Here is a 26,585-nt window from a genome sequence, read left to right as displayed (position 1 = left end):
GTAGAAATGTATCTCGATTTAGAAGGACAATGCTGGGAACCCAGAGTATTTCATATGGACGCAATTTGTGTGTTAATTCGGCAATGTGAGGGAGCGAGGGATGCAGTAAAGGAGGAATAATGCATCGGAAAAGAGATACTCGGAACCCCAAAGAAAATCCTGTCGTTTCCGTAGAAACGAATCCCGATTTAGAAGGACAATGCAGGGAATCCTGAGTATTTCATATGGACGCAAATTGTGTGTTAATTCGTCAATGTGAGGGAGCGAGGGATGCAGTAAAGGAGGAATAATGCATCGGAAAAGAGATACTCGGAACCCCAAAGAAAATCCTATCGTTTCCGTAGAAACGTATCTCGATTTAGGAGGACAATGCAGGGAACCCAGAGTATTTCATATGGACGCAAATTGTGTGTTAATTCGTCAATGTGAGGGAGCGAGGGATGCAGTAAAGGAGGAATAATGCATCGGAAAAGAGATACTCGCAACCCCAAAGAAAATCCTATCGTTTCCGTAGAAACGTATCTCGATTTAGAAGGACAATGCAGGGAATCCCGAGTATATCATATGGACGCAAATTGTGTGTAATTCGTCAATGTGAGGGAGCGAGGGTTGCAGTAAAGGATGAATATTGCATCGGAAAAGAGATACTCGGAACCCCAAAGAAAATCCTATCGTTTCCGTAGAAACGTATGTCGATATAGAAGGACAATGCAGGGAATCCGGAGTATATCATATGGACTCAAATTGTGTGTTAATTCGTCAATGTGAGGGAGCGAGGGATGCAGTAAAGGAGGAATAGATGCAGTAAAGGAGGAATAATGCATCGGAAAAGAGATACTCGACTCCCAAAAGAAAATCCTATCGTTTCCGTAGAAACGTATCTCGTTTTAGAAAGATAATGCAGGGAACCCAGAGTATTTCATATGGACGCAAATTGTGTGTTAATTCGTCAATGTGAGGGAGCGAGGGATGCAGTAAAGGAGGAATAATGCATCGGAAAAGAGATACTCGGAACCCCAAAGAAAATCCTATCGTTTCCGTAGAAACGTATCTCGATTTAGAAGGACAATGCAGGGAATCCAGAGTATATCATATGGACGCAAATTGTGTGTTAATTCGTGGTTGTGAGGGACTGAGGGATGCAGTAAAGGAGGAATAATGCATCGGAAAAGAGATACTCGGAACCCCAAAGAAAATCCTATCGTTTCCGTAGAAACGTATCTCGATTTAGAAGGACAATGCAGGGAATCCAGAGTATTTCATATGGACGCAAATTGTGTGTTTATTCGTCAATGTGAGGGAGCGAGGGATGCAGTAAAGGAGGAATAATGCCACGGAAAAGAGATACTCGACTCCCAAAAGAAAATCCTATCGTTTCCGTAGAAACGTATCTCGATTTAGAAAGATAATGCAGGGAACCCAGAGTATTTCATATGGACGCAATTTGTGTGTTAATTCGGCAATGTGAGGGAGCGAGGGATGCAGTAAAGGAGGAATAATGCATCGGAAAAGAGATACTCGGGACCCCAAAGAAAATCCTATCGTTTCCGTAGAAACGTATCTCGATTTAGAAAGACAATGCAGGGAATCCAGAGTATTTCATATGGACGCAAATTGTGTGTTAATTCGTCAATGTGAGTTAGCGAGGGATGCAGTAAAGGAGGAATAATGCATCGGAAAAGAGATACTCGGAACCCCAAAGAAAATCCTATCGTTTCCGTAGAAACGTATCTCGATTTAGGAGGACAATGCAGGGAACCCCGAGTATTTCATATGGACGCAAATTGTGTGTTAATTCGTCAATGTGTGGGAGCGAGGGATGCAGTAAAGGAGGAATAATGCATCGGAAAAGAGATACTCGCAACCCCAAAGAAAATCCTATCGTTTCCGTAGAAACGTATCTCGATTTAGAAGGACAATGCAGGGAATACCGAGTATATCATATGGACGCAAATTGTGTGTTAATTCGTCAATGTGAGGGAGCGAGGGATGCAGTAAAGGAGGAATAATGCATCGGAAAACAGATACTCGGAACCCCAAAGAAAATGCTATCGTTTCCGTAGAAACGTATCTCGATTTAGAAGTCAATGCAGGGAATCCAGAGTATTTCATATGGACGCAAATTGTGTGTTAATTCGTCAATGTGAGGGAGCGAGGAATGCAGTAAAGGAGGAATAATGCATCGGAAAAGAGATACTCTTAACCCCAAAGAAAATCCTGTCTTATCCGTAGAAATGTATCTCGATTTAGAAGGACAATGCTGGGAACCCAGAGTATTTCATATGGACGCAATTTGTGTGTTAATTCGGCAATGTGAGGGAGCGAGGGATGCAGTAAAGGAGGAATAATGCAACGGAAAAGAGATACTCGGAACCCCAAAGAAAATCCTGTCGTTTCCGTAGAAACGAATCCCGATTTAGAAGGACAATGCAGGGAATCCTGAGTATTTCATATGGACGCAAATTGTGTGTTAATTCGTCAATGTGAGGGAGCGAGGGATGCAGTAAAGGAGGAACAATGCATCGGAAAAGAGATACTCGGAACCCCAAAGAAAATCCTATCGTTTCCGTAGAAACGTATCTCGATTTAGGAGGACAATGCAGGGAACCCAGAGTATTTCATATGGACGCAAATTGTGTGTTAATTCGTCAATGTGAGGGAGCGAGGGATGCAGTAAAGGAGGAATAATGCATCGGAAAAGAGATACTCGCAACCCCAAAGAAAATCCTATCGTTTCCGTAGAAACGTATCTCGATTTAGAAGGACAATGCAGGGAATCCCGAGTATATCATATGGACGCAAATTGTGTGTTAATTCGTCAATGTGAGGGAGCGAGGGATGCAGTAAAGGAGGAATAATGCATCGGAAAACAGATACTCGGAACCCCAAAGAAAATCCTATCGTTTCCGTAGAAACGTATCTCGATTTAGAAGGACAATGCAGGGAATCCAGAGTATTTCATATGGACGCAAATTGTGTGTTAATTCGTCAATGTGAGGGAGCGAGGGATGCAGTAAAGGAGGAATAATGCATCGGAAAAGAGATACTCGGAACCCCAAAGGAAATCCTATCGTTTCCGTAGAAACGTTTCTCGATTTAGAAGGACAATGCAGGGAACCCAGAGTATTTCATATGGACGCAAATTGTGTGTTAATTCGTCAATGTGAGGGAGCGAGGGATGCAGTAAAGGAGGAATAATGCATTGGAAAAGAGATACTCGACTCCCAAAAGAAAATCCTATCGTTTCCGTAGAAACGTGTCTCGATTTAGAAAGATAATGCAGGGAACCCAGAGTATTTCATATGGACGCAATTTGTGTGTTAATTCGTGCAATGTGAAGGAGCGAGGGATGCAGTAAAGGAGGAATAATGCATCGGAAAAGAGATACTCGGAACACCAAAGAAAATCCTTTCGTTTCCGTAGAAACTAATCCCGATTTAGAAGGACAATGCAGGGAATCCAGAGTATTTCATATGGACGCAAATTGTGTGTTAATTCGTCAATGTGAGGGAGCGAGGGATGCAGTAAAGGAGGAATAACGCATCGGAAAAGAGATACTCGGGACCCCAAATAAAATCCTATCGTTTCCGTAGAAACGTATCTCGATTTAGAAGGACAATGCAGGGAATCCAGAGTATTTCATATGGACGCAAATTGTGTGTTAATTCGTCAATGTGAGTTAACGAGGGATGCAGTAAAGGAGGAATAATGCATTGGAAAAGAGATACTCGGAACCCCAAAGAAAATCCTATCGTTTCCGTAGAAACGTATCTCGATTTAGGACAATGCAGGGAATCCTGAGTATTTCATATGGACGCAAATTGTGTGTTAATTCGTCAATGTGAGGGAGCGAGGGATGCAGTAAAGGAGGAATAATGCATTGGAAAAGAGATACTCGGAACCCCAAAGAAAATCCTATCGTTTCCGTAGAAACGTATCTCGATTTAGAAGGACAATGCAGGGAATCCAGAGTATTTCATATGGACGCAAATTGTGTGTTAATTCGTCAATGTGAGGGAGCGAGGGATGCAGTAAAGGAGGAATAATGCATCGGAAAAGAGATACTCGGAACCCCAAAGAAAATCCTATCTTTTCCGTAGAAACGAATCCCGATTTAGAAGGACAATGCAGGGAACCCAGAGTATTTCATATGGACGCAAATTGTGTGTTAATTCGTCAATGTGAGTTAGCGAGGGATGCAGTAAAGGAGGAATAATGCATCGGAAAAGAGATACTCGGAACCCCAAAGAAAATCCTATCGTTTCCATAGATACGTATCTCGATTTAGAAGGACAATGCAGGGAATCCAGAGTATTTCATATGGACGCAAAGTGTGTGTTAATTCGTCAATGTGAGGGAGCGAGGGATGCAGTAAAGGAGGAATAATGCATCGGAAAAGAGATACTCGGAACCCCAAAGAAAATCCTATCGTTTCCGTAGAAACGTATCTCGATTTAGAAGGACAATGCAGGGAATCCAGAGTATTTCATATGGACGCAAATTGTGTGTTAATTCGTCAATGTGAGGGATCGAGGGATGCAGTGAAGGAGGAATAATGCATCGGAAAAGAAATACTCGGGACCCCAAAGAAAATCCTATCGTTTCCGTAGAAACGTATCTCGATTTAGAAGGACAATGCAGGGAATCCAGAGTATTTCATATGGACGAAAATTGTGTGTTAATTCGTCAATGTGAGGGAGCGAGAGATGCAGTAAAGGAGGAATAATGCATCGGAAAAGAGACACTCGGAACCCCAAAGAAAATCCTATCGTTTCCGTAGAAGCGTATCTCGATTTAGAAGGACAATGCAGGCAATCCAGAGTATTTCATATGGACGCAAATTGTGTGTTAATTCGTCAATGTGAGGGAGCGAGGGATGCAGTAAAGGAGGAATAATGCATCGGAAAAGAGATACTCGACTCCCAAAGGAAAATCCTATCGTTTCCGTAGTAACGTATCTCGTTTTAGAAAGATAATGCAGGGAACCCAGAGTATATCATATGGACGCAATTTGTGTGTTAATTCGGCAATGTGAGGGAGCGAGGGATGCAGTAAAGGAGGAATAATGCATCGGAAAAGAGATACTCGGAACCCCAAAGAAAATCCTATCGTTTCCGCAGAAACGAATCCCGATGTAGAAGGACAATGCAGGGAATCCAGAGTATTTCATATGGACGCAAATTGTGTGTTAATTCGTCAATGTGAGGGAACGAGGGATGCAGTAAAGGAGGAATAATGCATCGGAAAAGTGATACTCGGAACCGCAAAGAAAATCCTATCGTTTCCGTAAAAACGTATCTCGATTTAGAAGGACAATGCATGGAATCCAGAGTATTTCATATGGACGCTAATTGTGTGTTAATTCGTCAGTGTGGGTTAGCGAGGGATGCAGTAAAGGAGGAATAGTGCATCGGAAAAGAGATACTCGGAACCCCAAAGAAAATCCTGTCGTTTCCGTAGAAACGTATCTCGATTTCGAAGGACAATGCAGGGAATCCAGAGTATTTCATATGGACGCAAATGGTGTGTTAATTCGTCAATGTGAGGGAGCGAGGGATGCAGTAAAGGAGGAATAATGCATCGGAAAAGAGATACTCGGAACCCCAAAGAAAATCCTATCGTTTCCGTAGAAACATATCTCGATTTAGAAGGACAATGCAGGGAATCCAGAGTATTTCATATGGACGCAAATTGTGTATTAATTCGACAATGTGAGGGAGCGAGGGATGCAGTAAAGGATGAATAATGCATCGGAAAAGAGATACTCGGAACCCCAAAGAAAATCCTATCGTTTCCGTAGAAACGTATGTCGATATAGAAGGACAATGCAGGGAATCCGGAGTATATCATATGGACTCAAATTGTGTGTTAATTCGTCAATGTGAGGGAGCGAGGGATGCAGTAAAGGAGGAATAGATGCAGTAAAGGAGGAATAATGCATCGGAAAAGAGATACTCGACTCCCAAAAGAAAATCCTATCGTTTCCGTAGAAACGTATCTCGTTTTAGAAAGATAATGCAGGGAACCCAGAGTATTTCATATGGACGCAAATTGTGTGTTAATTCGTCAATGTGAGGGAGCGAGGGATGCAGTAAAGGAGGAATAATGCATCGGAAAAGAGATACTCGGAACCCCAAAGAAAATCCTATCGTTTCCGTAGAAACGTATCTCGATTTAGAAGGACAATGCAGGGAATCCAGAGTATATCATATGGACGCAAATTGTGTGTTAATTCGTGGTTGTGAGGGACTGAGGGATGCAGTAAAGGAGGAATAATGCATCGGAAATAAGATACTGGGAACCCCAAAGAAAATCCTATCGTTTCCGTAGAAACGTATCTCGATTTAGAAGGACAAGGCAGGGAATCCAGAGTATTTCATATGGACGCAAATTGTGTGTTAATTCGTCAATGTGAGGGAGCGAGGGATGCAGTAAAGGAGGAATAATGCAACGGAAAAGAGATACTCGACTCCCAAAAGAAAATCCTATCGTTTCCGTAGAAACGTATCTCGATTTAGAAAGATAATGCAGGGAACCCAGAGTATATCATATGGACGCAATTTGTGTGTTAATTCGGCAATGTGAGGGAGCGAGGGATGCAGTAAAGGAGGAATAATGCATCGGAAAAGAGATACTCGGGACCCCAAAGGAAATCCTATCGTTTCCGTAGAAACGTATCTCGATTTAGAAAGACAATGCAGGGAATCCAGAGTATTTCATATGGACGCAAATTGTGTGTTAATTCGTCAATGTGAGTTAGCGAGGGATGCAGTAAAGGAGGAATAATGCATCGGAAAAGAGATACTCGGAACCCCAAAGAAAATCCTATCGTTTCCGTAGAAACGTATCTCGATTTAGGAGGACAATGCAGGGAACCCAGAGTATTTCATATGGACGCAAATTGTGTGTTAATTCGTCAATGTGAGGGAGCGAGGGATGCAGTAAAGGAGGAATAATGCATCGGAAAAGAGATACTCGCAACCCCAAAGAAAATCCTATCGTTTCCGTAGAAACGTATCTCGATGTAGAAGGACAATGCAGGGAATCCCGAGTATATCATATGGACGCAAATTGTGTGTTAATTCGTCAATGTGAGGGAGCGAGGGATGCAGTAAAGGAGGAATAATGCATCGGAAAAGAGATACTCGGAACCCCAAATAAAATCCTATCGTTTCCGTAGAAACGTATCTCGATTTAGGAGGACAATGCAGGGAACCCAGAGTATTTCATATGGACACAACTTGTGTGTTATTTCGGCAATGTGAGGGAGCGAGGGATGCAGTAAAGGAGGAATAATGCATCGGAAAAGAGATACTCGGAACCCCAAAGAAAATCCTGTCGTTTCCGTAGAAACGAATCCCGATTTAGAAGGACAATGCAGGGAATCCTGAGTATTTCATATGGACGCAATTTGTGTGTTAATTCGTCAATGTGAGGGAGCGAGGGATGCAGTAAAGGAGGAATAATGCATCGGAAAAGAGATACTCGGAACCCCAAAGAAAATCCTATCGTTTCCGTAGAAACATATCTCGATTTAGGAGGACAATGCAGGGAACCCAGAGTATTTCATATGGACGCAAATTGTGTGTTAATTCGTCAATGTGAGGGAGCGAGGGATGCAGTAAAGGGGGAATAATGCATCGGAAAAGAGATACTCGCAACCCCAAAGAAAATCCTATCGTCTCCGTAGAAACGTATCTCCATTTAGAAGGACAATGCAGGGAATCCAGAGTATTTCATATGGACGCAAATTGTGTGTTAATTCGTCAATGTGAGGGACCGAGGGATGCAGTAAAGGAGGAATAATGCATCGGAAAAGAGATACTCGGAACCCCAAAGGAAATCCTATCGTTTCCGTAGAAACGTATCTCGATTTAGAAGGACAATGCAGGGAATCCAGAGTATTTCATATGGACGCAAATTGTGTGTTAATTTGTCAATGTGAGGGAGCGAGGGATGCAGTAAAGGAGGAATAATGCATTGGAAAAGAGATACTCGACTCCCAAAAGAAAATCCTATCGTTTCCGTAGAAACGTATCTCGATTTAGAAAGATAATGCAGGGAACCCAGAGTATTTCATATGGACGCAATTTGTGTGTTAATTCGGCAATGTGAGGGAGCGAGGGATGCAGTAAAGGAGGAATAATGCATCGGAAAAGAGATACTCGGAACCCCAAAGAAAATCCTTTCGTTTCCGTAGAAACGAATCCCAATTTTGAAGGACAATGCAGGGAATCCAGAGTATTTCATATGGACGCAAATTGTGTGTTAATTCGTCAATGTGAGGGAGCGAGGGATGCATTAAAGGAGGAATAATGCATCGGAAAAGAGATACTCGGGACCCCAAATAAAATCCTATCGTTTCCGTAGAAACGTATCTCGATTTAGAAGGACAATGCAGGGAATCCAGAGTATTTCATATGGACGCAAATTGTGTGTTAATTCGTCAATGTGAGTTAACGAGGGATGCAGTAAAGGAGGAATAATGCATTGGAAAAGAGATACTCGGAACCCCAAAGAAAATCCTATCGTTTCCGTAGAAACGTATCTCGATTTAGAAGGACAATGCAGGGAATCCTGAGTATTTCATATGGACGCAAATTGTGTGTTAATTCGTCAATGTGAGGGAGCGAGGGATGCAGTAAAGGAGGAATAATGCATCGGAAAAGAGATACTCGGAACCCCAAAGAAAATCCTATCGTTTCCGTAGAAACGTATCTCGATTTAGAAGGACAATGCAGGGAATGCAGAAAATTTCATATGGACGCATATTGTGTGTTAATTTGTCAATGTGAGGGAGCGAGGTATGCAGCAAAGGAGGAATAATGCATCAGGAAAGAGATACTCGGAACCCCAAAGAAAATCCTATCGTTTCCGTAGAAACATATCTCGATTTAGAAGGACAATGCAGGGAATCAAGAGTATTTCATATGGACGCAAATTGTGTGTTAATTGGTCAATGTGAGGGAGCGAGGGATGCAGTAAAGGAGGAATAATGTATCGGAAAAGAGATACTTGGAACCCCAAAAAAAATCCTATCGTTTCCGTAAAAACGTATCTCGATTTAGAATGACAAAGCAGGGAATCCAGTGTGTTTCATATGGACGCAAATTGTGTGTTAATTCGTCAATGTGAGGGAGCGAGGGATGCAGTAAAGGAGGAATAATGCATTGGAAAAGAGATACTCGGAACCCCAAAGAAAATCCTATCGTTTCCGTAGAAACGTATCTCGATTTAGAAGGACAATGCAGGGAATCCAGAGTATTTCATATGGACGCAAATTGTGTGTTAATTCGTCAATGTGAGGGAGCATGGGATGCAGTAAAGGAGGAATAATGCATCGGAAAAGAGATACTCGGAACCCCAAAGAAAATCCTATCTTTTCCGTAGAAACGAATCCCGATTTAGAAGGACAATGCAGGGAACCCAGAGTATTTCATATGGACGCAAATTGTGTGTTAATTCGTCAATGTGAGGGAGCGAGGGATGCAGTAAAGGAGGAATAATGCATCGGAAAAGAGTTACTCGGAACCCCAAAGAAAATCCTATCGTTTCCATAGATACGTATCTCGATTTAGAAGGACAATGCAGGGAATCCAGAGTATTTCATATGGACGCAAAGTGTGTGTTAATTCGTTAATGTGAGGGAGCGAGGGATGCAGTAAAGGAGGAATAATGCATCGGAAAAGAGATATTCGGAACCCCAAATAAAATCCTATCGTTTCCGTAGAAACGTATCTCGATTTAGGAGGACAATGCAGGGAACCCAGAGTATTTCATATGGACACAACTTGTGTGTTAATTCGGCAATGTGAGGGAGCGAGGGATGCAGTAAAGGGGGAATAATGCATCGGAAAAGAGATACTCGGAACCCCAAAGAAAATCCTGTCGTTTCCGTAGAAACGAATCCCGATTTAGAAGGACAATGCAGGGAATCCTGAGTATTTCATATGGACGCAAATTGTGTGTTAATTCGTCAATGTGAGGGAGCGAGGGATGCAGTAAAGGAGGAATAATGCATCGGAAAAGAGATACTCGGAACCCCAAAGAAAATCCTATCGTTTCCGTAGAAACGTATCTCGATCTAGGAGGACAATGCAGGGAACCCAGAGTATTTCATATGGACGCAAATTGTGTGTTAATTCGTCAATGTGAGGGAGCGAGGGATGCAGTAAAGGGGGAATAATGCATCGGGAAAGAGATACTCGCAACCCCAAAGAAAATCCTATCGTTTCCGTAGAAACGTATCTCGATTTAGAAGGACAATGCAGGGAATCCTGAGTATTTCATATGGACGCAAATTGTGTGTTACTTCGTCAATGTGAGGGAGCGAGGGATGCAGTAAAGGAGGAATAATGCATCGGAAAAGAGATACTCGGAACCCCAAAGAAAATCCTATCGTTTCCGTAGAAACGTATCTCGATTTAGAAGGACAATGCAGGGAATCCGGAGTATATCATATGGACTCAAATTGTGTGTTAATTCGTCAATGTGAGGGAGCGAGGGATGCAGTAAAGGAGGAATAGATGCAGTAAAGGAGGAATAATGCATCGGAAAAGAGATACTCGACTCCCAAAAGAAAATCCTATCGTTTCCGTAGAAACGTATCTCGTTTTAGAAAGATAATGCAGGGAACCCAGAGTATTTCATATGGACGCAAATTGTGTGTTAATTCGTCAATGTGAGGGAGCGAGGGATGCAGTAAAGGAGGAATAATGCATCGGAAAAGAGATACTCGGAACCCCAAAGAAAATCCTATCGTTTCCGTAGAAACGTATCTCGATTTAGAAGGACAATGCAGGGAATCCAGAGTATATCATATGGAAGCAAATTGTGTGTTAATTCGTGGTTGTGAGGGACTGAGGGATGCAGTAAAGGAGGAATAATGCATCGGAAATAAGATACTGGGAACCCCAAAGAAAATCCTATCGTTTCCGTAGAAACGTATCTCGATTTAGAAGGACAAGGCAGGGAATCCAGAGTATTTCATATGGACGCAAATTGTGTGTTAATTCGTCAATGTGAGGGAGCGAGGGATGCAGTAAAGGAGGAATAATGCAACGGAAAAGAGATACTCGACTCCCAAAAGAAAATCCTATCGTTTCCGTAGAAACGTATCTCGATTTAGAAAGATAATGCAGGGAACCCAGAGTATATCATATGGACGCAATTTGTGTGTTAATTCGGCAATGTGAGGGAGCGAGGGATGCAGTAAAGGAGGAATAATGCATCGGAAAAGAGATACTCGGGACCCCAAAGGAAATAATATCGTTTCCATAGAAACGTATCTCGATTTAGAAAGACAATGCAGGGAATCCAGAGTATTTCATATGGACGCAAATTGTGTGTTAATTCGTCAATGTGAGTTAGCGAGGGATGCAGTAAAGGAGGAATAATGCATCGGAAAAGAGATACTCGGAACCCCAAAGAAAATCCTATCGTTTCCGTAGAAACGTATCTCGATTTAGGAGGACAATGCAGGGAACCCAGAGTATTTCATATGGACGCAAATTGTGTGCTAATTCGTCAATGTGAGGGAGCGAGGGATGCAGTAAAGGAGGAATAATGCATCGGAAAAGAGATACTCGCAACCCCAAAGAAAATCCTATCGTTTCCGTAGAAACGTATCTCGATGTAGAAGGACAATGCAGGGAATCCCGAGTATATCATATGGACGCAAATTGTGTGTTAATTCGTCAATGTGAGGGAGCGAGGGATGCAGTAAAGGAGGAATAATGCATCGGAAAAGAGATACTCGGAACCCCAAATAAAATCCTATCGTTTCCGTAGAAACGTATCTCGATTTAGGAGGACAATGCAGGGAACCCAGAGTATTTCATATGGACACAACTTGTGTGTTAATTCGGCAATGTGAGGGAGCGAGGGATGCAGTAAAGGAGGAATAATGCATCGGAAAAGAGATACTCGGAACCCCAAAGAAAATCCTGTCGTTTCCGTAGAAACGAATCCCGATTTAGAAGGACAATGCAGGGAATCCTGAGTATTTCATATGGACGCAATTTGTGTGTTAATTCGTCAATGTGAGGGAGCGAGGGATGCAGTAAAGGAGGAATAATGCATCGGAAAAGAGATACTCGGAACCCCAAAGAAAATCCCATCGTTTCCGTAGAAACATATCTCGATTTAGGAGGACAATGCAGGGAACCCAGAGTATTTCATATGGACGCAAATTGTGTGTTAATTCGTCAATGTGAGGGAGCGAGGGATGCAGTAAAGGGGGAATAATGCATCGGAAAAGAGATACTCGCAACCCCAAAGAAAATCCTATCGTTTCCGTAGAAACGTATCTCCATTTAGAAGGACAATGCAGGGAATCCAGAGTATTTCATATGGACGCAAATTGTGTGTTAATTCGTCAATGTGAGGGAGCGAGGGATGCAGTAAAGGAGGAATAATGCATCGGAAAAGAGATACTCGGAACCCCAAAGGAAATCCTATCGTTTCCGTAGAAACGTATCTCGATTTAGAAGGACAATGCAGGGAATCCAGAGTATTTCATATGGACGCAAATTGTGTGTTAATTTGTCAATGTGAGGGAGCGAGGGATGCAGTAAAGGAGGAATAATGCATTGGAAAAGAGATACTCGACTCCCAAAAGAAAATCCTATCGTTTCCGTAGAAACGTATCTCGATTAGAAAGATAATGCAGGGAACCCAGAGTATTTCATATGGACGCAATTTGTGTGTTAATTCGGCAATGTGAGGGAGCGAGGGATGCAGTAAAGGAGGAATAATGCATCGGAAAAGAGATACTCGGAACCCCAAAGAAAATCCTTTCGTTTCCGTAGAAACGAATCCCAATTTTGAAGGACAATGCAGGGAATCCAGAGTATATCATAATGACGCAAATTGTGTGTTAATTCGTCAATGTGAGGGAGCGAGGGATGCAGTAAAGGAGGAATAATGCATCGGAAAAGAGATACTCGGGACCCCAAATAAAATCCTATCGTTTCCGTAGAAACGTATCTCGATTTAGAAGGACAATGCAGGGAATCCAGAGTATTTCATATGGACGCAAATTGTGTGTTAATTCGTCAATGTGAGTTAACGAGGGATGCAGTAAAGGAGGAATAATGCATTGGAAAAGAGATACTCGGAACCCCAAAGAAAATCCTATCGTTTCCGTAGAAACGTATCTCGATTTAGAAGGACAATGCAGGGAATCCTGAGTATTTCATATGGACGCAAATTGTGTGTTAATTCGTCAATGTGAGGGAGCGAGGGATGCAGTAAAGGAGGAATAATGCATCGGAAAAGAGATACTCGGAACCCCAAAGAAAATCCTATCGTTTCCGTAGAAACGTATCTCGATTTAGAAGGACAATGCAGGGAATGCAGAAAATTTCATATGGACGCATATTGTGTGTTAATTTGTCAATGTGAGGGAGCGAGGTATGCAGCAAAGGAGGAATAATGCATCAGGAAAGAGATACTCGGAACCCCAAAGAAAATCCTATCGTTTCCGTAGAAACATATCTCGATTTAGAAGGACAATGCAGGGAATCAAGAGTATTTCATATGGACGCAAATTGTGTGTTAATTGGTCAATGTGAGGGAGCGTGGGATGCAGTAAAGGAGGAATAATGTATCGGAAAAGAGATACTTGGAACCCCAAAAAAAATCCTATCGTTTCCGTAAAAACGTATCTCGATTTAGAATGACAAAGCAGGGAATCCAGTGTGTTTCATATGGACGCAAATTGTGTGTTAATTCGTCAATGTGAGGGAGCGAAGGACGCAGTAAAGGAGGAATAATGCATTGGAAAAGAGATACTCGGAACCCCAAAGAAAATCCTATCGTTTCCGTAGAAACGTATCTCGATTTAGAAGGACAATGCAGGGAATCCAGAGTATTTCATATGGACGCAAATTGTGTGTTAATTCGTCAATGTGAGGGAGCGAGGGATGCAGTAAAGGAGGAATAATGCATCGGAAAAGAGATACTCGGAACCCCAAAGAAAATCCTATCTTTTCCGTAGAAACGAATCCCGATTTAGAAGGACAATGCAGGGAACCCAGAGTATTTCATATGGACGCAAATTGTGTGTTAATTCGTCAATGTGAGGGAGCGAGGGATGCAGTAAAGGAGGAATAATGCATCGGAAAAGAGATACTCGGAACCCCAAAGAAAATCCTATCGTTTCCATAGATACGTATCTCGATTTAGAAGGACAATGCAGGGAATCCAGAGTATTTCATATGGACGCAAAGTGTGTGTTAATTCGTCAATGTGAGGGAGCGAGGGATGCAGTAAAGGAGGAATAATGCATCGGAAAAGAGATATTCGGAACCCCAAATAAAATCCTATCGTTTCCGTAGAAACGTATCTCGATTTAGGAGGACAATGCAGGGAACCCAGAGTATTTCATATGGACACAACTTGTGTGTTAATTCGTCAATGTGAGGGAGCGAGGGATGCAGTAAAGGAGGAATAATGCATCGGAAAAGAGATACTCGGAACCCCAAAGAAAATCCTATCGTTTCCGTAGAAACGTATCTCGATTTAGGAGGACAATGCAGGGAACCCAGAGTATTTCATATGGATGCAAATTGTGTGTTAATTCGTCAATGTGAGGGAGCGAGGGATGCAGTAAAGGGGGAATAATGCATCGGAAAAGAGATACTCGCAACCCCAAAGAAAATCCTATCGTTTCCGTAGAAACGTATCTCGATTTAGAAGGACAATGCAGGGAATCCAGAGTATTTCATATGGACGCAAATTGTGTGTTAATTCGTCAATGTGAGGGAGCGAGGGATGCAGTAAAGGAGGAATCATGCATCGGAAAAGAGATACTCGGAACCCCAAAGGAAATCCTATCGTTTCCGTAGAAACGTATCTCGATTTAGAAGGACAATGCAGGGAATCCAGAGTATTTAATATGGACGCAAATTGTGTGTTAATTTGTCAATGTGAGGGAGCGAGGGATGCAGTAAAGGAGGAATAATTCATTGGAAAAGAGATACTCGACTCCCAAAAGAAAATCCTATCGTTTCCGTAGAAACGTATCTCGATGTAGAAAGATGATGCAGGGAACCCAGAGTATTTCATATGGACGCAATTTGTGTGTTAATTCGGCAATGTGAGGGAGCGAGGGATGCAGTAAAGGAGGAATAATGCATCGGAAAAGAGATACTCGGAACCCCAAAGAAAATCCTTTCGTTTCCGTAGAAATGAATCCCAATTTTGAAGGACAATGCAGGGAATCCAGAGTATTTCATATGGACGCAAATTGTGTGTTAATTCGTCAATGTGAGGGAGCGAGGGATGCAGTAAAGGAGGAATAATGCATCGGAAAAGAGATACTCGGGACCCCAAATAAAATCCTATCGTTTCCGTAGAAACGTATCTCGATTTAGAAGGACAATGCAGGGAATCCAGAGTATTTCATATGGACGCAAATTGTGTGTTAATTCGTCAATGTGAGTTAACGAGGGATGCAGTAAAGGAGGAGTAATGCATTGGAAAAGAGATACTCGGAACCCCAAAGAAAATCCTATCGTTTCCGTAGAAACGTATCTCGATTTAGAAGGACAATGCAGGGAATCCTGAGTATTTCATATGGACGCAAATTGTGTGTTAATTCGTCAATGTGAGGGAGCGAGGGATGCAGTAAAGGAGGAATAATGCATCGGAAAAGAGATACTCGGAACCCCAAAGAAAATCCTATCGTTTCCGTAGAAACGTATCTCGATTTAGAAGGACAATGCAGGGAATGCAGAAAATTTCATATGGACGCATATTGTGTGTTAATTTGTCAATGTGAGGGAGCGAGGTATGCAGCAAAGGAGGAATAATGCATCAGGAAAGAGATACTCGGAACCCCAAAGAAAATCCTATCGTTTCTGTAGAAACATATCTCGATTTAGAAGGACAATGCAGGGAATCAAGAGTATTTCATATGGACGCAAATTGTGTGTTAATTGGTCAATGTGAGGGAGCGAGGGATGCAGTAAAGGAGGAATAATGTATCGGAAAAGACATACTTGGAACCCCAAAGAAAATCCTATCGTTTCCGTAAAAACGTATCTCGATTTAGAATGACAAAGCAGAGAATCCAGTGTATTTCATATGGACGCAAATTGTGTGTTAATTCGTCAATGTGAGGGAGCGAGGGATGCAGTAAAGGAGGAATAATGCTTCGGAAAAGAGATACTCGGAACCCCAAAGAAAATCCTATCGTTTTCATAGATACGTATCTCGATTTAGAAGGACAATGCAGGGAATCCAGAGTATTTCATATGGACGCAAAGTGTGTGTTAATTCGTCAATGTGAGGGAGCGAGGGATGCAGTAAAGGAGGAATAATGCATCGGAAAAGAGATATTCGGAACCCCAAAGAAAATCCTATCGTTTCCGTAGAAACGTATCTCGATTTAGAAGGACAATGCAGGGAATCCAGAGTATTTCATATGGACGCAAATTGTGTGTTAATTCGTCAATGTGAGGGATCGAGGGATGCAGTGAAGGAGGAATAATGCATCGGAAAAGAGATACTCGGAACCCCAAAGAAAATCCTATCGTTTTCGTAGAAACGTATCTCGATTTAGAAGGACAATGCAGGGAATCCAGAGTATTTAATATGGACGCAAATTGTGTGTTAATTCGTCAATGTGAGGGAGCAAGGGATGCAGTAAAGGAGGAATATTGCATCGGAAAAGAGATACTCGGAACACCAAAGAAAATCCTATCGTTTCCTTAGAAACGTATCTCGATTTAGAAGGACAATGCAGGGAATGCAGAAAATTTCATATGGACGCATATTGTGTGTTAATTTGTCAATGTGAGGGAGCGAGGTATGCAGCAAAGGAGGAATAATGCATCAGGAAAGAGATAGTCGGAACCCCAAAGAAAATCCTATCTTTTCCGTAGAAACGAATCCCGATTTAGAAGGACAATGCAGGGAACCCAGAGTATTTCATATGGACGCAAATTGTGTGTTAATTCGTCAATGTGAGGGAGCAAGGGATGCAGTAAAGGAGGAATAATGCATCGGAAAAGAGATACTCGGAACCCCAAAGAAAATCCTATCGTTTCCATAGATACGTATCTCGATTTAGAAGGACAATGCAGGGAATCCAGAGTATTTCATATGGACGCAAATTGTGTGTTAATTCGTCAATGTGAGGGATCGAGGGATGCAGTGAAGGAGGAATAATGCATCGGAAAAGAGATACTCGGAACCCCAAAGAAAATCCTATCGTTTCCGTAGAAACGTATCTCGATTTAGAAGGACAATGCAGGGAATCCAGAGTATTTCATATGGACGCAAATTGTGTGTTAATTCGTCAATGTGAGGGAGCAAGGGATGCAGTAAAGGAGGAATATTGCATCGGAAAAGAGATACTCGTAACCCCAAAGAAAATCCTATCGTTTCCGTAGAAACGTATCTCGATTTAGAAGGACAATGCAGGGAATCCAGAGTATTTCATATGGACGCAAATTGTTTGTTAATTCGTCAATGTGAGGGAGCGGGGGATACAGTAAAGGAGGAATAATGCATCGGAAAAGAGATAGTCGGAACCCCAAAGAAAATCCTATCGTTTCCGTAGAAACGTATCTCGATTCAGAAGGACAATGCAGGGAATCCAGAGTATTTCATATGGACGCAAATTGTGTGTTAATTCGTCAATGTGAGGGAGCGAGGGATGCAGTAAAGGGGGAATAATGCATCGGAAAAGAGATACTCGGAACCCCAAAGAAAATCCTATCGTTTCCGTAGAAACGTATCTCGATTTAGAAGGACAATGCAGGGAATCCAGAGTATTCCATATGGACGCAAATTGTGTGTTAATTCGTCAATGTGAGGGAGCGAGGTATGCAGTAAAGGAGGAATAATGCATCGGAAAAGAGATACTCGGAACCCCAAAGAAAATCCTATCGTTTCCGTATAAACGTATCTCGATTTAGAAGGACAATGCAGGGAATCCTGAGTATTTCATATGGTCGCAAATTGTGTGTTAATTCATCAATGTGAGGGAACGAGAAATGCAGTAAAGGAGGAATAATGCATTGGAAAAGAGATACTCGGAACCCCAAAGAAAATCCTATCGTTTCCGTAGAAACGCATCTCGATTTAGAAGGACAATGCAGGGAATCCAGAGTATATCATATGGACGCAAATTGTGTGTTAATTCGTCAATGTGAGGGAGCGAGGGATGCAGTAAAGGAGGAATAATGCATCGGAAAAGAGATACTCGACTCCCAAAAGAAAATCCTATCGTTTCCGTAGAAACGTATCTCGTTTTAGAAAGATAATGCAGGGAACCCAGAGTATTTCATATGGACGCAAATTGTGTGTTAATTCGGCAATGTGAGGGAGCGAGGGATGCAGCAAAGGAGGACTAATGCATCGGAAAAGAGATACTCGGAACCCCAAAGAAAATCCTATCGTTTCCGTAGAAACGTATCTCGATTTAGAAGGACAATGCAAGGAATCCAGAGTATTTCATATGGACGCAAATTGTGTGTTAAATCGTCAATGTGAGGGAGCGAGGGATGCAGTAAAGGAGGAATAAAGCATCGGAAAAGAGATACTCGGAACCCCAAAGAAAATCCTATCGTTTCCGTAGGAACGTATCTCGATTTACAAGGACAATGCAGGGAATCCAGAGTATTTCATATGGACGCAAATTGTGTGTTAATTCGTCAATGTGAGGGAGCGAGGGATGCAGTAAAGGAGGAATAATGCATCGGAAAAGAGATACGCGGAACCCCAAAGAAAATGCTATCGTTTCCGTAGAAACGTATCTCGATTTAGAAGGACAATTCAGGGAATCCAGAGTATTTCATATGGACGCAAATTGTGTGTTAATTCGTCAATGTGAGGGAGAGAGGGATGCAGTAAAGGAGGAATAATGCATCGGAATAGAGATACTCGGAACCCCAAAGAAAATTCTATCGTTTCCGTAGAAACGTATCTTGATTTAGAAGGACAATGCAGGGAATCCAGAGTATTTCATATGGACGCAAATTGTGTGTTAATTCGTCAATGTGAGGGAGCGAGGGATGCAGTAAAGGAGGAATAATGCATCGGAAAAGAGATACTCGGAACCCCAAAGAAAATCCTATCGTTTCCGTAGAAACGTATCTCGATTTAGAAGGACATTGCAGGGAATCCAGAGTATTTCATATGGACCCAAATTGTGTGTTAATTCGTCAATGTGAGGGAACGAGGGATGCAGTAAAGGAGGAATAATGCATCGGAAAAGAGATACTCGACTCCCAAAAGAAAATCCTATCGTTTCCGTAGAAACGTATCTCGTTTTAGAAAGATAATGCAGGGAACCCAGAGTATTTCATATGGACGCAATTTGTGTGTTAATTCGGCAATGTGAGGGATCGAGGGATGCAGTAAAGGTGGAATAATGCATCGGAAAAGAGATACTCGGAACCCCAAAGAAAATCCTATCGTTTCCGTAGAAACGAATTCCGATTTAGAAGGACAATGCAGGGAATCCAGAGTATTTCATATGGACGCAAATTGTGTGTTAATTCGTCAATGTGAGGGAACGAGGGATGCAGTAAAGGAGGAATAATGCATCGAAAAAGAGATACTCGGAACCCCAAAGAAAATCCTATCGTTTCCGTAGAAACGTATCTCGATTTAGAAGGACAATGCAGGGAATCCAGAGTATTCCATATGGACGCAAATTGTGTGTTAATTCGGCAATGTGAGTTAGCGAGGGATGCAGTAAAGGAGGAATAATGCATCGGAAAAGAGATACTCGGAACCCCAAAGAAAATCCAATCGTTTCCGTAGAAACGTATCTCGATTTAGAAGGACAATGCAGGGAATCCAGAGTATTTCATATGGACGCTAATTGTGTGTTACTTCGTCAATGTGAGGAAGCGAGGGATGCAGTAAAGGAGGATTAATGCATCGGAAAAGAGATAGGCGGAACCCCAAAGAAAATCCTATCGTTTCCGTAGAATCGTATCTCGATTTTGAAGGACAATGCAGGGAATCCAGAGTATTTCATATGGACTCAAATTGTGTGTTAATTCGTCAATGTGAGGGAGCGAGGGATGCAGTAAAGGAGGAATAATGCATCGGAAAAGAGATACTCGGAACCCCAAAGAAAATCCTATCGTTTCCGTAGAAACGTATCTTGATTTAGAAGGACAATGCAGGCAATCCAGAGTATTTCATATGGACGCAAATTGTGTGTTAATTCGTCAATGTGAGGGAGCGATGGATGCAGTAAAGGAGGAATAATGCATCGGAAAAGAGATACTCGGAACCCTAAAGAAAATCCTATTGTTTCCGTAGAAACGTATCTCGATTTAGAAGGACAATGCAAGGAATCCAGAGTATTTCATATGGACGCAAATTGTGTGTTAATTCGTCAATGTGAGGGAGCGAGGGATGCAGTAAAGGAGGAATAATGCATCGGAAAAGAGATATTCGGAACCCCAAAGAAAATCCTATCGTTTCCGTAGAAACGTATCTCGATTTAGAAGGACAATGCACGGAATCCAGAGTATTTCATATGGACGCAAATCGTGTGTTAATTCGTCAATGTGAGGGAGCGAGGGATGCAGTAAAGGAGGAATAATGCATCGGAAAAGAGATACTCGGAACCCCAAAGAAAATCCTATCGTTTCCGTAGAAACGTATCTCGATTTAGAAGGACAATGCAGGGAATCCAGAGTATTTCATATGGACGCTAATTGTGTGTTACTTCGTCAATGTGAGGAAGCGAGGGATGCAGTAAAGGAGGATTAATGCATCGGAAAAGAGATAGGCGGAACCCCAAAGAAAATCCTATCGTTTCCGTAGAATCGTATCTCGATTTTGAAGGACAATGCAGGGAATCCAGAGTATTTCATATGGACTCAAATTGTGTGTTAATTCGTCAATGTGAGGGAGCGAGGGATGCAGTAAAGGAGGAATAATGCATCGGAAAAGAGATACTCGGAACCCCAAAGAAAATCCTATCGTTTCCGTAGAAACGTATCTTGATTTAGAAGGACAATGCAGGCAATCCAGAGTATTTCATATGGACGCAAATTGTGTGTTAATTCGTCAATGTGAGGGAGCGATGGATGCAGTAAAGGAGGAATAATGCATCGGAAAAGAGATACTCGGAACCCCAAAGAAAATCCTATTGTTTCCGTAGAAACGTATCTCGATTTAGAAGGACAATGCAAGGAATCCAGAGTATTTCATATGGACGCAAATTGTGTGTTAATTCGTCAATGTGAGGGAGCGAGGGATGCAGTAAAGGAGGAATAATGCATCGGAAAAGAGATATTCGGAACCCCAAAGAAAATCCTATCGTTTCCGTAGAAACGTATCTCGATTTAGAAGGACAATGCACGGAATCCAGAGTATTTCATATGGACGCAAATCGTGTGTTAATTCGTCAATGTGAGGGAGCGAGGGATGCAGTAAAGGAGGAATAATGCATCGGAATAGAGATACTCGGAACCCCAAAGAAAATCCTATCGTTTCCGTAGAAACGTATCTTGATTTAGAAGGAAAATGCAGGGAATCCAGAGTATTTCATATGGACGCAAATTGTGTGTTAATTCGTCAATGTGAGGGAGCGAGGGATGCAGTAAAGGAGGAATAATGCATCGGAAAAGAGATACTCGGAACCCCAAAGAAAATCCTATCGTTTCCGTAGAAACGTATCTCGATTTAGAAGGACATTGCAGGGAATCCAAAGTATTTCATATGGACCCAAATTGTGTGTTAATTCGTCAATGTGAGGGAACGAGGGATGCAGTAAAGGAGGAATAATGCATCGGAAAAGAGATACTCGACTCCCAAAAGTAAATCCTATCGTTTCCGTAGAAACATATCTCGTTTTAGAAAGATAATGCAGGGAACCCAGAGTATTTCATATGGACGCAATTTGTGTGTTAATTCGGCAATGTGAGGGAGCGAGGGATGCAGTAAAGGAGGAATAATGCATCGGAAAAGAGATACTCGGAACCCCAAAGAAAATCCTATCGTTTCCGTAGAAACGAATCCCGATTTAGAAGGACAATGCAGGGAATCCAGAGTATTTCATATGGACGCAAATTGTGTGTTAATTCGTCAATGTGAGGGAACGAGGGATGCAGTAAATGAGGAAAAATGCATCGTAAAAGAGATACTCGGAACCCCAAAGAAAATCCTATCGTTTCCGTAGAAACGTATCTTGATTTAGAAGGACAATGCAGGGAATCCAGAGTATTTCATATGGACGCAAATTGTGTGTTAATTCGTCAATGTGAGGAAGCGAGGGATGCAGTAAAGGAGGATTAATGCATCGTAAAAGAGATAGGCGGTCCCCCAGAGAGAATCCTATCGTTTCCGTAGAAACGTATCTCGATTTAGAAGGACAATGCAGGGAATCCAGAGTATTTCATTTGGACGCAAATTGTGTGTTAATTTGTCAATGTGAGGGGGCGAGGGATGCAGTAAAGGAGGAATAATGCATCGGAAAAGAGATACTCGGAACCCCAAAGAAAATCCTATCGTTTCCGTAGAAACGTATCTTGATTTAGAAGGACAATGCAGGGAATCCAGAGTATTTCTTATGGACGCAAATTGTGTGTTAATTCGTCAATGTGAGGGAGCGAGGGATGCAGTAAAGGAGGAATAATGCATCGGAAAAGAGATACTCGGAACCCCAAAGAAAATCCTATCGTTTCCGTAGAAACGTATCTCGATTTAGAAGGACAATGCAGGGAATCCTGAGTATTTCATATGGAAGCAAATTGTGTGTTAATTCGGCAATGTGAGGAAGCGAGGGATGCAGTAAAGGAGGATTAATGCATCGGAAAAGAGATAGGCGGAACCCCAAAGAAAATCCTATCGTTTCCGTAGAATCGTATCTCGATTTTGAAGGACAATGCAGGGAATCCAGAGTATTTCATATGGACTCAAATTGTGTGTTAATTCGTCAATGTGAGGGAGCGAGGGATGCAGTAAAGGAGGAATAATGCATCGGAAAAGAGATACTCGGAACCCCAAAGAAAATCCTATCGTTTCCGTAGAAACGTATCTTGATTTAGAAGGACAATGCAGGCAATCCAGAGTATTTCATATGGACGCAAATTGTGTGTTAATTCGTCAATGTGAGGGAGCGATGGATGCAGTAAAGGAGGAATAATGCATCGGAAAAGAGATACTCGGAACCCCAAAGAAAATCCTATTGTTTCCGTAGAAACGTATCTCGATTTAGAAGGACAATGCAAGGAATCCAGAGTATTTCATATGGACGCAAATTGTGTGTTAATTCGTCAATGTGAGGGAGCGAGGGATGCAGTAAAGGAGGAATAATGCATCGGAAAAGAGATATTCGGAACCCCAAAGAAAATCCTATCGTTTCCGTAGAAACGTATCTCGATTTAGAAGGACAATGCACGGAATCCAGAGTATTTCATATGGACGCAAATCGTGTGTTAATTCGTCAATGTGAGGGAGCGAGGGATGCAGTAAAGGAGGAATAATGCATCGGAATAGAGATACTCGGAACCCCAAAGAAAATCCTATCGTTTCCGTAGAAACGTAACTTGATTTAGAAGGAAAATGCAGGGAATCCAGAGTATTTCATATGGACGCAAATTGTGTGTTAATTCGTCAATGTGAGGGAGCGAGGGATGCAGTAAACTAGGAATAATGCATCGGAAAAGAGATACTCGGAACCCCAAAGAAAATCCTATCGTTTCCGTAGAAACGTATCTCGATTTAGAAGGACATTGCAGGGAATCCAGAGTATTTCATATGGACCCAAATTGTGTGTTAATTCGTCAATGTGAGGGAACGAGGGATGCAGTAAAGGAGGAATAATGCATCGGAAAAGAGATACTCGACTCCCAAAAGTAAATCCTATCGTTTCCGTAGAAACATATCTCGTTTTAGAAAGATAATGCAGGGAACCCAGAGTATTTCATATGGACGCAATTTGTGTGTTAATTCGGCAATGTGAGGGAGCGAGGGATGCAGTAAAGGAGGAATAATGCATCGGAAAAGAGATACTCGGAACCCCAAAGAAAATCCTATCGTTTCCGTAGAAACGAATCCCGATTTAGAAGGACAATGCAGGGAATCCAGAGTATTTCATATGGACGCAAATTGTGTGTTAATTCGTCAATGTGAGGGAACGAGGGATGCAGTAAATGAGGAAAAATGCATCGTAAAAGAGATACTCGGAACCCCAAAGAAAATCCTATCGTTTCCGTAGAAACGTATCTTGATTTAGAAGGACAATGCAGGGAATCCAGAGTATTTCATATGGACGCAAATTGTGTGTTAATTCGTCAATGTGAGGAAGCGAGGGATGCAGTAAAGGAGGATTAATGCATCGTAAAAGAGATAGGCGGTCCCCCAGAGAGAATCCTATCGTTTCCGTAGAAACGTATCTCGATTTAGAAGGACAATGCAGGGAATCCAGAGTATTTCATTTGGACGCAAATTGTGTGTTAATTTGTCAATGTGAGGGGGCGAGTGATGCAGTAAAGGAGGAATAATGCATCGGAAAAGAGATACTCGGAACCTCAAAGAAAATCCTATCGTTTCCGTAGAAACGTATCTTGATTTAGAAGGACAATGCAGGGAATCCAGAGTATTTCTTATGGACGCAAATTGTGTGTTAATTCGTCAATGTGAGGGAGCGAGGGATGCAGTAAAGGAGGAATAATGCATCGGAAAAGAGATACTCGGAACCCCAAAGAAAATCCTATCGTTTCCGTAGAAACGTATCTCGATTTAGAAGGACAATGCAGGGAATCCTGAGTATTTCATATGGACGCAAATTGTGTGTTAATTCGGCAATGTGAGGGACCGAGGGATGCAGCAAAGGAGGACTAATGCATCGGAAAAGAGATACTCGGAACCCCAAAGAAAATCCTATCGTTTCCGTAGAAACGTATCTCGATTTAGAAGGACAATGCAAGGAATCCAGAGTATTTCATATGGACGCAAATTGTGTGTTAAATCGTCAATGTGAGGGAGCGAGGGATGCAGTAAAGGAGAATAAAGCATCGGAAAAGAGATACTCGGAACCCCAAAGAAAATCCTATCGTTTCCGTAGAAACGTATCTCGATTTACAAAGACAATGCAGGGAATCCAGAGTATTTCATATGGACGCAAATTGTGTGTTAATTCGTCAATGTGAGGGAGCGAGGGATGCAGTAAAGGAGGAATAATGCATCGGAAAAGAGATACGCGGAACCCCAAAGAAAATGCTATCGTTTCCGTAGAAACGTATCTCGATTTAGAAGGACAATTCAGGGAATCCAGAGTATTTCATATGGACGCAAATTGTGTGTTAATTCGGCAATGTGAGGGAGCGAGGGATGCAGCAAAGGAGGACTAATGCATCGGAAAAGAGATACTCGGAACCCCAAAGAAAATCCTATCGTTTCCGTAGAAACGTATCTCGATTTACAAAGACAATGCAGGGAATCCAGAGTATTTCATATGGACGCAAATTGTGTGTTAATTCGTCAATGTGAGGGAGCGAGGGATGCAGTAAAGGAGGAATAATGCATCGGAAAAGAGATACGCGGAACCCCAAAGAAAATGCTATCGTTTCCGTAGAAACGAATCTCGATTTAGAAGGACAATTCAGGGAATCCAGAGTATTTCATATGGACGCAAATTGTGTGTTAATTCGTCAATGTGAGGGAGAGAGGGATGCAGTAAAGGAGGAATAATGCATCGGAATAGAGATACTCGGAACCCCAAAGAAAATTCTATCGTTTCCGTAGAAACGTATCTTGATTTAGAAGGACAATGCAGGGAATCCAGAGTATTTCATATGGACGCAAATTGTGTGTTAATTCGTCAATGTGAGGGAGCGAGGGATGCAGTAAAGGAGGAATAATGCATCGGAAAAGAGATACTCGGAACCCCAAAGAAAATCCTATCGTTTCCGTAGAAACGTATCTCGATTTAGAAGGACATTGCAGGGTATCCAGAGTATTTCATATGGACCCAAATTGTGTGTTAATTCGTCAATGTGAGGGAACGAGGGATGCAGTAAAGGAGGAATAATGCATCGGAAAAGAGATACTCGACTCCCAAAAGAAAATCCTATCGTTTCCGTAGAAACGTATCTCGTTTTAGAAAGATAATGCAGGGAACCCAGAGTATTTCATATGGACGCAATTTGTGTGTTAATTCGGCAATGTGAGGGATCGAGGGATGCAGTAAAGGTGGAATAATGCATCGGAAAAGAGATACTCGGAACCCCAAAGAAAATCCTTTCGTTTCCGTAGAAACGAATTCCGATTTAGAAGGACAATGCAGGGAATCCAGAGTATTTCATATGGACGCAAATTGTGTGTTAATTCGTCAATGTGAGGGAACGAGGGATGCAGTAAAGGAGGAATAATGCATCGAAAAAGAGATACTCGGAACCCCAAAGAAAATCCTATCGTTTCCGTAGAAACGTATCTCGATTTAGAAGGACAATGCAGGGAATCCAGAGTATTCCATATGGACGCAAATTGTGTGTTAATTCGGCAATGTGAGTTAGCGAGGGATGCAGTAAAGGAGGAATAATGCATCGGAAAAGAGATACTCGGAACCCCAAAGAAAATCCTATCGTTTCCGTAGAAACGTA

This window comes from Schistocerca nitens, chromosome 1 (genome assembly GCF_023898315.1).
Source record: "Schistocerca nitens isolate TAMUIC-IGC-003100 chromosome 1, iqSchNite1.1, whole genome shotgun sequence".
In the NCBI taxonomy this organism is placed as follows: Eukaryota; Metazoa; Arthropoda; class Insecta; order Orthoptera; family Acrididae; genus Schistocerca; species Schistocerca nitens.
Note: the sequence above shows the minus strand (reverse complement) of the source record.